Raw genomic sequence first — 13,100 nt, forward strand, 5'->3', positions numbered from 1 at the left:
CCTAGTGACTTCCGGCTTAGGGCGTCTGCGACAACATTCGCCTTACCCGGATGATACTGGATCTTACAATCATAATCACTGAGCAATTCGACCCACCTTCTTTGCCGCAAATTCAGCTCTCTCTGACTTAAGATGTACTGTAAACTCTTGTGATCGGTGAAGATCTCGCATTTAACCCCGTAGAGGTAATGCCGCCACATCTTAAGTGCAAAGATAACTGCTGCCATCTCTAGGTCATGGGTAGGGTAATTCAACTCGTGCTTCTTCAACTGTCTAGAAGCATAAGCTATTACTCTATCATTCTGCATCAATACACAACCCAAGCCTACTCGAGATGCATCACAGAACACTGTGAACTCTTCATTACTGACAGGCAGAGCTAACACTGGTGCTGTTGTCAATCTCCTTTTGAGCTCTTCAAAGCTCTCTTCACACTGGTCTGACCAGATAAACTTCTGGTTCTTCTGAGTCAATTTGGTCATAGGAGCTGCTATCTTTGCGAAGTTCTGAACGAACCTCCTGTAGTAACCTGCCAGTCCCAGAAAGCTTTTAATCTCAGTCACTGTCATGGGTCTGGGCCAGTTAGCTACAGCCTCTATCTTCTTGGGGTCTACCTCAATACCCTCTGCTGATACCACATGTCCCAAGAAGGCAATGCTCCGCAACCAAAACTCACACTTCGAGAACTTGGCATATAAACCATGCTCTCTCAGTGTCTGCAAAATGATCCTCAGATGCTGGGCATGCTCCTCTGTATCTCTGGAATACACTAAGATATCATCGATAAACACAATGACAAAGTGATCCAGAAACTCACTGAATACCCTGTTCATGAGATCCATAAATGCTGCAGGGGCGTTAGTCAACCCGAACGGCATCACTAAGAACTCATAATGCCCATATCTGGTCCGGAAAGCTGTCTTAGGCACATCTGCCTCTCTGACTCTCAACTGATGATACCCAGATCTCAGATCTATTTTCGAGAAACAACCTGCTCCAGCTAGCTGGTCAAATAGATCATCAATCCGAGGTAGGGGATACCTATTCTTGATAGTGACCTTGTTCAACTGTCTGTAGTCGATACAAAGTCTGAGGGATCCATCCTTCTTTCTGACAAAGAGCACTGGAGCACCCCAAGGTGAGGTATTAGGGCGGATGAAACCCTTATCTACCAAGTCCTGCAACTGTGCTTTCAATTCTATTAACTCAGCTGGCGCCATCCTGTAGGGAGGAATAGAGATAGGTCTAGTACCTGGCAATAATTCAATTTCAAACCCTATCTCCCTATCAGGTGGTAGTCCTGGCAAATCATCTGGGAATACATCGAGAAACTCTCGAACTACTGGTACTGTGGCTGGTTCCCTCACCTGACTGTCTAGCTCTCTCACATGAGCTAGAAACCCCTGACAACCCCTCCTAAGCAAACGACGAGCCTGAAGGGCTGAAATCATACTTCTGGGTGTACCTCTCCTGTCTCCTCTGAAGACACACTCTGACCCATCCTGGTCTCTGAGACTCACTAGCTTCTCTCTACAGTCCAATGTAGCACTATATGCAGATAGCCAATCCATCCCTAGAATGACATCAAAATCTGTCAAGTCTAGAACCACAAGGTCAGTTGAAAGGCATCTACCCTCTATGAACACTGGACTGAAACGACAGACTGACACTGCCACTGATGGGTCACATCTAGGTCCACTGACCCAGAGAGGATACTCTAACTCAGAACTGATCAAACCCAACCTCTCTATGGCTCTCGAAGCAATAAAGGAATGAGAAGCACCGGGGTCCATCAAAGCATACACATCTGAACACCCAATGATGAGATTACCTGACACCACTGTGTTCGACGTGTTAGCCTCCTCCTGTGTCACTGTGAAAATCCGTGCTGGGGCTACCGGATTTCCACCTCGGGAACCTGCTGCTGAAGTAGAGGCTACCCCTCTCCCTCTACCTCTGCCACTAGTCTGAGGCATGACTGGAGCTGCTGGCTGTACAACTGGCTGTACCACACTGCCTGAACTCATCTGCTGGGATGGTGCAAAAGTCATCTGCGGACAATCCCGAGCAATATGCCCTTCCTGTCCACATCGAAAACAAGCTGTAGATCCCAACCGACAAACTCCTCCATGTGGTTTTCCGCATCGTCTGCAGACTGGAGCTGTGCCAGAGCTTGAGCCACTACCTATTCCCAGACCTGACTTGACTTTACTCCAGAACTTACTCTTTGTTCCTCTTGCTCTATCCCATCTCTTACCGCTTGGTGTGGGGGCTTTAGCACCCGAAGCCTGTGCCTGTGACTGTTTCTGAATATTGGCACTAGCTTCCATTTTCCTGGCTGCGTCTACTATCGAGTGAAAACTCTCCTTTTCTGCTGGAAGAATCAAGGAAGCATACCTGGGATGCAGTCTCATAGTATATCTCCTTGCCTTCTTCTGATCAGTATCATAGGCCTGACCCACGTACTGAAGCAGATCTAGGAACTTATCGGTGAATTCATCAACACTCATCGCATCTGTCTGTCGCAATTGTTCAAATTCAATTACTTTCATCTCCCTCGAACTGTCAGGAAAAGCCCACCCTGCAAACTCATTGGCGAACTCTCCCCATGACATGCTGTCCATTCTAGGCTCCACATAATTCTTAAACCATTCTCTAGCTTTCCTGCATTTTATTGTGAAACCTGCCATCTCAATGGCTCTCCTATCATCTGCTCCCAATTCACTGGTGATCATCCTAACTGCTCTGAGGTAATCAAATGGATCATCTCCCGTATTGTATTTAGGAGCATCCAATTTCAAGTACTCTGTCATTTGGACTTTACCTCCAGATGAGCTAGGTTCATGTCTATCAACAACAGGGGCTACTGGTTCTGGTGGTGGTACTGGGTCATTTAGCTCTAGGTGTGCTGCACTTGGACGGGTAGGGGAAAATGGATACATAGGATATGGTGGATAGTAGTGAGGATATGGCATATATGGCATGTATGTAGGATATGGGTCAAAACGAGAGTATTCCGACATACCCTCCATCGGATACTCTGGCTCCTGAAACAAGGATGGATAGCCATAACCTGAGGCTTGAACGCCTCCCTCGGAATCGCCCATACCTTCATCCATAGACGGATCAGTCTCCATAGCCTCCCTCTCTTCCTCTGATCTTCCTCCTCTAACTACTCCTCTTCTGCTCTCGTCGACAGACCTTCTAGGGTCTATTGACGTACCTTCCCTGCTAGATCTCTGAGACCTTGCCCTTGGCAATGCAGGAGGACGAGCAGCTGGTCTCTCACTCTCTGGTGGGACTCCAGTCAATCGAGCTGATCGACGAGTTCCTCGCATCTTTACTCTGGAAACACAACATATAACATACCACTTAGCACATAAACATCACATAGCAAGCATACACATACAACACTCATGGCATATCATAGCAGATAGGACTCAAGACCCTATCCTAGTGGACATGATTTTTCCTATTGTGCTTGACCACTTCTAACCTATCTGAGCCCAACACTGTCTCTATAGGTCCGATCATGTGAACCTAGGGCTCTGATACCAATCTGTAACGACCCCAAAATGGACCGTCACCGGCGCTAGGATTCAGGTCGGCTTAAGGCCGCCAGAACCCGTAGCAAGCCTGCTATACTCTCTGTGTACCTGTAAACCTCATACATGATCATACATTTTCTGTGAAAATAAAACTCTTTGCTGAACCAAGGCTTAACCTGTGCATGCACTATCTCTGTACTCTGTACCCAAGTACTCTGTACTCTGTATCCCTGACTAGAGCTTGCTCTAGATGGGTTAACTCATACCTTTTAAGCCTGGTTTTCACATACAGGAAAACATATATACATATACAGATCATGTACAAAACATACATTACTAGGTCTAGGTCAAGCAACAACTATTACATCTCTTTAATATTACATGTCCACTCTAAGCTATTACAGATCTCTTTACTTTTCCTGTACTCTGCTGGACTGTCCCTGTACACTGTACACTGAATACTGAACCTGCAAAACTGGGGTTAAGGGAGTGGGATGAGCTCTATAGCCCAGTGAGTAGAACAATAAAACATCTCAGTAAAATATGATCTCATGGAATGCGTCATAACACAAACATTTCACATCAAGAGTAAACCTGTCACCACATAGTCCCAGTAACTCTGTGCCAGGGCGTAGAATCGAGCACCTGGTCTTCCTGTCATATATGTATATGTGTATATAACACCTGTGAACTTACCATTGCCAGGGCGTAGTCAAAGGCTCCTGGACTTCGCTATACCTGCCAGGGCATAGTCAAAGGCTCCTGGTCTTTGCTATACTTGCCAGGGCGTAGTCAAAGGCTCCTGGACTTCCTGTCTGAGACTATTGGATCATTCAGCATTCACTCACATCACCAAATAACAATGCAATGCAACATATTCGTGTATACTAATGCAATCAACCTATGGCATAATCATGATGCATGAGATATGCTAAAAGCAATTTGTAGTTCAATTAAAAGTCATAAGTTTAGTTCCACTCACCTCTGGCTAACAGGACTGACTGACTCTGCAGGCTCTGAACCCCTGGAGCAGTACTCACTGCTGCTCTCTCTGGTTCCTCTGGTCTGTATAAGCACATAAAGACTCAAATGAGGGACCAAACTATCATAAGACTACCTCTCTTACACTACCCAAGAAACCCCTTCATCTCACTCTAAAACTCATGCAAAAGAAAAGCTGGACAGAACACTTTCGGCGGCAGGTTCGGCGGCCGAATGTCCTCTCCAGAGACGAAACTCAAGCACCTTCGGCGGCACCTTCGGCGGCCGAATCCCCCAAACAGAGCCGAACAAGCAAAAACACTCGGGGGCAAGCTGTGGCAGCCTAAGCTACCATGCAAGAGGTTCGGCGGCCGAATGAACCTTCGGCTGCCGAACCTGAGTTCATCCAGAACTCAGCTTCAACGGCAAACCATCTCCTTCTTCCCTTCAACTTCTCAAACCATACAAACTTCACCTCCTCAACATACATATACTCATGTATATGATCACAGGGGTCCAAGACTAGCTAATAACCCCAAACAACAAAACAAACATAACATATAATCATGTATACATGCATAACTCATCAAAAACACTATTTCTCACTTAAACATGCATCTCTCTCCCTTAACTTCCATAAAACCTGCACAAAACACATAAACAGTTTTTTTTTAGATCTTCCCTTACCTTTCTAAACAGGAAGATGCACGTACTGAACAAGGGAAACGGATCAACTCTTCTTCACCCTCACAAACTCTCCAAAACTCACTTTTTGCTTCAAACCCTTCAAAACTTGGTAAATGAGCAAACTCCTGCATGAGCTGCGCAAAACACTTGCAGATGAGTCATAGAAGACGTGGCTAATTCATGGCAAGAATCTGAGGCCAACATCTGTCAAAAGCCATGACTCAGCTGGCTGGCCAACTCATCGTCGGCTGCCCAATCACATGCAAGACCATGCAACGTTCGGGGGCCAAACTTGAAAGCCGAACATTGGGCACTTTCGGCGGCCGAACTTATCTTCGGCGGCCGAACTTGGCTCCTCTGCCTTGGTTCATTTCAACTCAAAACTCAAAACTAAAGAACTGTAAAACCATAAATCACCTCATAACACATAGACACCATAACTCCTACCCTTATCTAGAATCCCAACACCCCGGATTCCATCAGACAAAAGGAATTCCGGTGTCGGATTCGAGCCGGGTATTACAGGTGAGGGTGGATAAGCTAGGTACTGGGGGTGAGATTGATAGAAAGGTGGATAGGGCATGTAGGTAGGGTAGGGGCTAAAGCTGGAGTAATCCGATGTGCCTCCCATCGGATACCCTGAACCCTGTGGGAAGGGTGGATAATGGGGTGGAAAACCATACCCCGAGGCCTGAACGCCTCCCTGTGACTCCCCTGTCCCTTCCTCCGTCATGCTGACATCCAGATTCCCATCCCTCCTCTGATCCTCTTCCATAACCTCCCTCACATCTGAAGAACTTCCTCCTCTATCTGTCCCCCTTCTGCTAGCATCAAAAGACCTTCTAGGGTCCCTTGACACTCTTTCTCTGCTTGATCAACATGACATTTCCCTAGGCAATGCAGGAGGACGGGCGCTCATGCCCTCATCCTCAGGTGGCACTCCAGTCAATCGTGCAGATCGACGAGTTTCTCTCATCCTGTTTTCTGAAAAACAGTACACAACACTAAAACATCAGCATCATATGGTTCATGTGGAAACACATGAACCTGCACCACATACATATCATTCATACCATAGCATTAATGCACATGCATAAAATCATGGCATTTCACATCATTATGCAAGACAGGACTCCACATCCTATCCTAGTGGACATGATCTTCCTATTGTGCTTGACCTTCTATAACATCTATGAGCCCGACACTCTAGGTCCGACCATATGAACCTAGGGCTCTGATACCATTCTGTAGCAACTCGAAAATCGGACCGCTATCGGCGCTAGGATCCAGGTCGGCTTAAGGCCGCCGGGACCCGTAGCAAGCCTAACATGCATCCTGTGAACCTGTTTAATCCCATACATGATCAACAACATACATAAAAATTAAAACTTTTCTTTCATTCATTTTCACATATACCAACCTCAACCTGTGCATGCACTGAACATAGTCATAACTATACACATTGACCCCTCTGTGGGATCTAATCAAAGCCTCAATGGGCTACATAACATGCGTTGAGTTGGTTCACATATACATCATAAAACGTCTAAGATCATGTATTAAAAGGGATAACAACATACTATGGTCAAGCACACTTCTAACATCCTTAAACATTAATACATTACATATCTATACTGTACTTTTACATTACATCATTCTACAATTCGTCATGTCCACATTCTATCTATTACATGCACAAGACTTCATTACTCTTGCTGACCTCCTGGTGTACCCTGTACCTGCAAGCCTGGGGATTAAGGGAGAGGGGTGAGCTACAAGAGTCCAGTGAGCAGAATAATAAAACATTTAAAACATATGACAACATGAAATGCGTCGCATCACAGCTAATCACATCAAGGATGAATTTGTCACCAATAGTCCCCTACATGGTCCAACTATGCCAGGGGCGTAGAATGGGCCTCGCTGGTCTTTCTCTTACATAACATAACATAACATGGTCCAACTATGCCAGGGGCGTAGAATGGGCCTCACTGGTCTTCCGTACCGTATCATCATCATCATAACATATGGGGACTAAAGGATCATTCAACATTCATCCACATCATCAAACATATTATGCAATGCAACATATTCGTGAGTCTAATGCAAACACCCTATTATATCTCATGGCATTCATGATGCGTGAATCATGCTAAAACTGATTTATTTATTTAAAAGCATAAGAGTTATTCCACTCACCTCTGGCTGAAGCTCTACTGACTCAGAAGCAGCTGAACTCACTGCTGGGGTCCTCGGTTCCTCGGGTCCGAACCTACACAGGTGGACTCAAATGAGGGACCAAACAACTAGAACATAACGCTAAAAACATCCCCCAAAAACCCCTTAGAACATCATGAAACAACCATAGAAAAACATACAAAAGAGGGCTGGACAGGGCACTTTCGGCGGCAGGTTCGGCGGCCGAAAGTCCCTCCAGAGCCGAAAGTCAGGCAGGTTCGGCGGCATCTTCGGCAGCCGAAACTCCCAGACAGAGGCGAAACTCATGCATGTTCGGCGGCACTTTCGGCGGCCGAAACTCCCAGACAGAGATGAAAGTCTCCTTTTGGGGGCAAGCTTCGGCAGCCGAAGGCTGCTTCCACAAGCATGTTCGGCGGCCGAAAGTTCCTTCGGCTGCCGAACCTGGTTTCTCCCTTAGTGGCAGAAACTCAGCTCGTCTATGCATATACGCCTCCCATTCCATCCAAACATGCATAAACCTATTCTACAACACACATACACAAGCATACAAGCTCCTAGGGGCTTCAAACTATCTAAAACCCCATCTACAACACATCAAACATACATTTGCAAGCCACATTGTTCAAAAACACAACATAAACTCATAAACCTAATCATAAGCTAAACATGCATTCTACCCCATAGATCTTCATAAAACTTACTTAAAACATGCAATGAGCTTAAGATCAGCTCTTACCTCTTGAAGATCGGGAGAGAGACGACCTAATCTTGGAGATGGGAGATTTTCAACTTCCTTGGGTCTCCAAGCTCAAAACTTGCTCAAAACTTGAAAATCTTCAAAACAAGATGAAAACTTGTGAAAATCGTGAAAGATTTGAAGGAAGAACTCAAAGATTGGTGAGGGACGGCGGAGAGCTCACCTTGGCCGAAAATGGGGAGAAAAGCTCGCCCATTTCGGCTAAGGGACCCTTTTATAGTGGCTGGCCAGGCCACGTTCGGGGGCCGAACGTGCCTCCGTATGCATGCCATGTTCGGCGGCCGAACTTGAGGTTCGGCGGCCGAACCTGGACTTCCCTCACTTATGCCTTCGGGGGCCTAAGGCACACCCGAAATGCCTGCATGTTCAGCGGCCGAACCTGGGTTTTCCTCCAAGGTTATTTTCATACAAAACTCATTTTCCTTTTTACTTAAAAGCATCAAATACATTAAAACATTTTATGAAAACATGGTTTTACCCTTCTAGAGGTCTCCGACATCCGAGATTCCACCGAACGGTAGGAATTCCGATACCGGAGTCTAGCCGGGTATTACACTCCCTGTAATCAATTTTGACAAAATCCTACCTTGTGGTTTGGCATAAAGCCATTAGTTAATGGGGTCTATGCTCGCCTTATGACTTTTTCCTATGGCCTTGGATGCACCCTAGGACTTCTCATAGGGATTTAACACTTGTTTAGTGAGATTAATATCCGGATAGTTTAGCGAAACTCGTCTTATGATCTGGTCTGGAGGAATTGTCTTGTGGTGTTATTTAGTGGGACTAATGCCTGGATGGTTTAGCGAAACCTAACTTATGATCTGACTCGGCAAAAATCGCGTCGTGGCCTTATTTAGTGAGACCAACGCTCGAACGATCTGGCGGACACTATCATTGTTTTTTAGGAGCAGATGAAGGCGGGTCTCTGATTTCCTGATCAGTTCAAATTTAGACCATTTTATCATGATGTTATTGATGTTAATTTACACTTTTTCTGCCTAATTTTGTGATTTTGATATGATTCTGCAGAAAATGGTGTACAGAGGTAATTTGGAGAAAATGCCCTTAAAACTGTCTAAAATGGAACAAAGGAGAGCAAGCATGCCAAGTTGCAACTGAAGAGGAGACAAATAAGGAAAGCAATTTGAAATTCAAATTTCAAATCTCCAAGAGCATTCAAAATTCAAGATTCAGCTAAATAAGGAAAGTGACAAAAAAGGAAAGTGGCAAATAAGAAAAGTGCAGTCAGCAGAGCAGTTTGAAATTCAAATCTTCAAGAATCCTTTCCCTTATTAAAGAAGCCAAATCTCTAGAAGATGCACATTCAAATTTCAAATTCAAATTCAGCTTGTCAAGGAAGCCAAAGAAGACATACTTACCCCTAAGTCTTGTACATTCAAAATTCAAAATTCAAAAGAGAGGCTCCACCTCATTAATAAGCAATGGGAGGTAAGGGAAGAACTTGGGCAGCAAGCTAATCACACTTGGGCAGCAAGGAAGACCCAGGGCAGTACCTTAACTCTATAAATACAGCCCTTAAGGCTGCCGCACAGCTCTTCTCCACTCTCTCCACACATTCGGCCACACAAGGGCGCAAAGGCTCTCCATCCGCACCTCTTCGGTTCTTCTTTTCCTTCTACCTTTCTTCTTTATTTTTGGTTTTGTTTCAGCCATGAGTGGCTGAAACCCTTTATTCTAGTTGAAGATTAGGTGATACTTTGGTTGTTTTATGGATTGGGAGATCTGAACACACATTGTTTAACTTTTGTTTATTCAATATTTATGAAATTTCATGCTTGATTCCATTATTGCTTTGTTATTTTGATCAATGTGGCCAGTTGATTCTTGATTGCAAGGTGATATATTCTTAGTTTGAATAGTTTTAAGTCCGTAATTGCTTGGATTGTTCAAACACAAGAACACTTGGTGTAAAAACTAAGGAAATTGCATGATCTAGCGATATCTCCATGCGTTTGGGTAGCTAGAATTAGATCTCTCTATTTCTTAATGCAATTGACAGTTGTTTTGATGCCTAAGGTCCAAGGACATTCCTTGGCAACTTTTTGATTAGTGATTGGTTAGAGGACGTTCCCTAATTGATTTATGCTTAAGGAGAGACATGGTGGTGAGAAGCGTCTTCCATCTCCATAACTAATTTATTGAATCAAACAAAAGAACCTGAATATCAATGATCAATCCCAACAACTGAAATGGATCCAATTCTTCAACTAGAGCTTTCTTATTATTGATTTCTCTTTACTTTTATTATTCGTTTACTTTATTGCTTTCTTTATTAGTTTAGCTGAATCAATCTCAAAACCCCCCTTTTATTTTTATTGTCAGTTTATTTCGCTTTCAGTTTATTTCACTTTCAGTTTATTCGCGTTCAGTTTATTTTCTTGGTCTTGATAAGGAAGATAGGTAAGTTTTCAATTCCCTGTGGATTCGATTCTTTCACCACTATTTGTAGTTGTAAAATTGTTGATAACTGAAAAGGTTATTTTTGACCGGCTTCAACAACCGCGAGTCAAAAATTGGCGTCGTTGCCAGGGAGTTGATTTAACTTATTTTTTTTTCTTTCATGACCAGATCTGAACTCAAAAAACTAATTCATGACTGAGGTAAGTACATCTATTCTCACTGCTCAAATTTCTGAACTAACCTCGGTTATGAAAAGTTTTGTCATAGGTCGAGCTCAACAAGCTCAACAACTTCAGCAAATCAGACCATGTGGGATTTGTGCACATGTAGGACATCCAACTGATCAATGTCCTACACTTTATGAGGATGACCAACAAGTACATGCATTTGGAGGATTCTATGGACAGCCAAGACATGATCCCTACCTTAACACATACAATCCAGGTTGGGGAGACCATCCGAACTACGGTTATGCTAGAGCTAACAACTATCAAAACTATCAAAGAAATCAAGCTCAAGCAGCACCTCCAAGTTCCAACCAGCACCTGGAGAAGATGATAGAGACATTGGCAGTTTCTGTGCAAAGCTTCCAAATGCAGATGGGACAAATGGCCACCTCATTAAGTGCACTCATGTTAAGAAGAGAGGAAGAACTTCAAGATGTCAAGGCTGATGATGAAAGTTCACAAATACAAGAACAAGCTGCTGAAGAAAAACAACTAGACATTTGTTTGTCCAAACAAACCGGTCAAACAGAACCTGTTGATGGTTTAGATATCATTGATTATTTGAGCCAAGAAGATTTTTATATAAATCAAAATGATATGCTAAACAATGATTTTTGCAGGGAGGCTAGCTAAAAAGACGAAGAAAGCCAAAAAGAGCCAAAACTAAAAGATAAAGTCTGTAGCATTTAGCAGGTGGACTGCTAACAAACGCAGAAAGACGAAGGTCCACCTGCACCTCTTCAGCTCAATTCGCAGACAGGCCTTGCGCACAAGGAACAAATGGAACTCCAAGCGCCCAAACCAAAGGAGCATGCGGATCAATGCTTGCCCAAACCACCGGATAAGGTAGAATTTGTTTTGTCCGAATTCAGTACCAAATTGCAGCCACCTATGGAGAGATATGAATTGAAGTTCGAAGTGCTAAAAAATACAAACATAAGAGCTAGAGGCACACCTCATCTGAAAGAGGAGAAGCTAATCATGTTACTTCATGAGTACATGAAAGAAATAGGATGGGTTATGACCAAATCAAAAGGAGTGCTACACTTTTTACTTAATGCAGTTGGGACCCTTTTCCCTCCTCCAATTACTTGAGCCTTGAACAAGTGGAGAAGGTCCAGCCCGTGACCTTAAACAAGGGGCACCACACAAACCACACCAGGGGAGTACTCAGTTTCTTTTGAACTTTAATTTTTTCAATACATTGAGGACAATGCATGAATTAGGTGTTGGGGTGCATATCTCTGAAACTTTTATTTTTAGTCATTTTTGCTTTCAGTTTTAGTTTGAATAGCCATAGTTTGATTTTTTTTTTCGTTTTTTCATTCTTGTTATTTTTGCTTTCAATAACACACACATTTAGCCACAGTTTTTTTTCTTTTCTGTGTTTTGATTTGCTTTACTCAAACTCATAGACTATGTTGGATGAGCTTTCTTTCCATGACCCCATTGATGTGATGACTCTTTAAACTTAAGTTGAATCAATTGCAGTGAGTTGTATTCATTGTTGGGAATTTCCTTTTGAATTGAATCTTTGAACTTGCCATGGTGAAAAATCTATATTACTCATTAGAGAGAATGAATTGAAAGATGTGTGAATGAACTTAACATGACTTGTTTTAGCAATTGGTGTTGATTTGCCCAATGCATTGATTAAAGAAATTCGGCAAAGGCTTAGACTTCATGAGCACAAATTGAAAATTGTTCCAATGGTTGAAAGACTACGAATAGAGCTAGTAGCCACTTAAACAGGTGACCAACTGAGTAACTGGAGGTGGGTATCACCAATATGTACTCTCACATCAAAAGGTTGGTGACTTTTTCAAGCAAGACTAAAGTGCAAAAGGCTGAATAAGCACTTCAAGGTAAGGGAAAATCACTCTGAAAGCTAGAAAGAGTCTTAACTGAACAATTAATATGTGCATGTGTAATCTCTCTATTGAGGAAAATAAATACTAGCCATGGTAGGTGAAGGGAGACAAGGAAAGAAGGTGAGTAACCTTGGTGCATACATTTTTCATTGCAATGCTTCAAAATAGGGATCTAGAGTAAGAGCTTAAGTGGAAATAAAGGATCAAGTAGCAAAGAGAGCTTGTTTGACTAAGTTTATTTGCTTGAGGACAAGCAAAAGGCTAGGTGTGGGGGTATTTAATCAGTCCAAATTTAAACCATTTTATCATGATGTTATTGATGTTAATTTACACTTTTTCTACCTAAATTTATGATTTTGATCTTATTCTGCAGAAAATGGTGTAAAGAGGTAATTTGGAGAAAATACCC

This window comes from Manihot esculenta, chromosome 5 (genome assembly GCF_001659605.2).
Source record: "Manihot esculenta cultivar AM560-2 chromosome 5, M.esculenta_v8, whole genome shotgun sequence".
Lineage (NCBI taxonomy): Eukaryota > Viridiplantae > Streptophyta > Magnoliopsida > Malpighiales > Euphorbiaceae > Manihot > Manihot esculenta.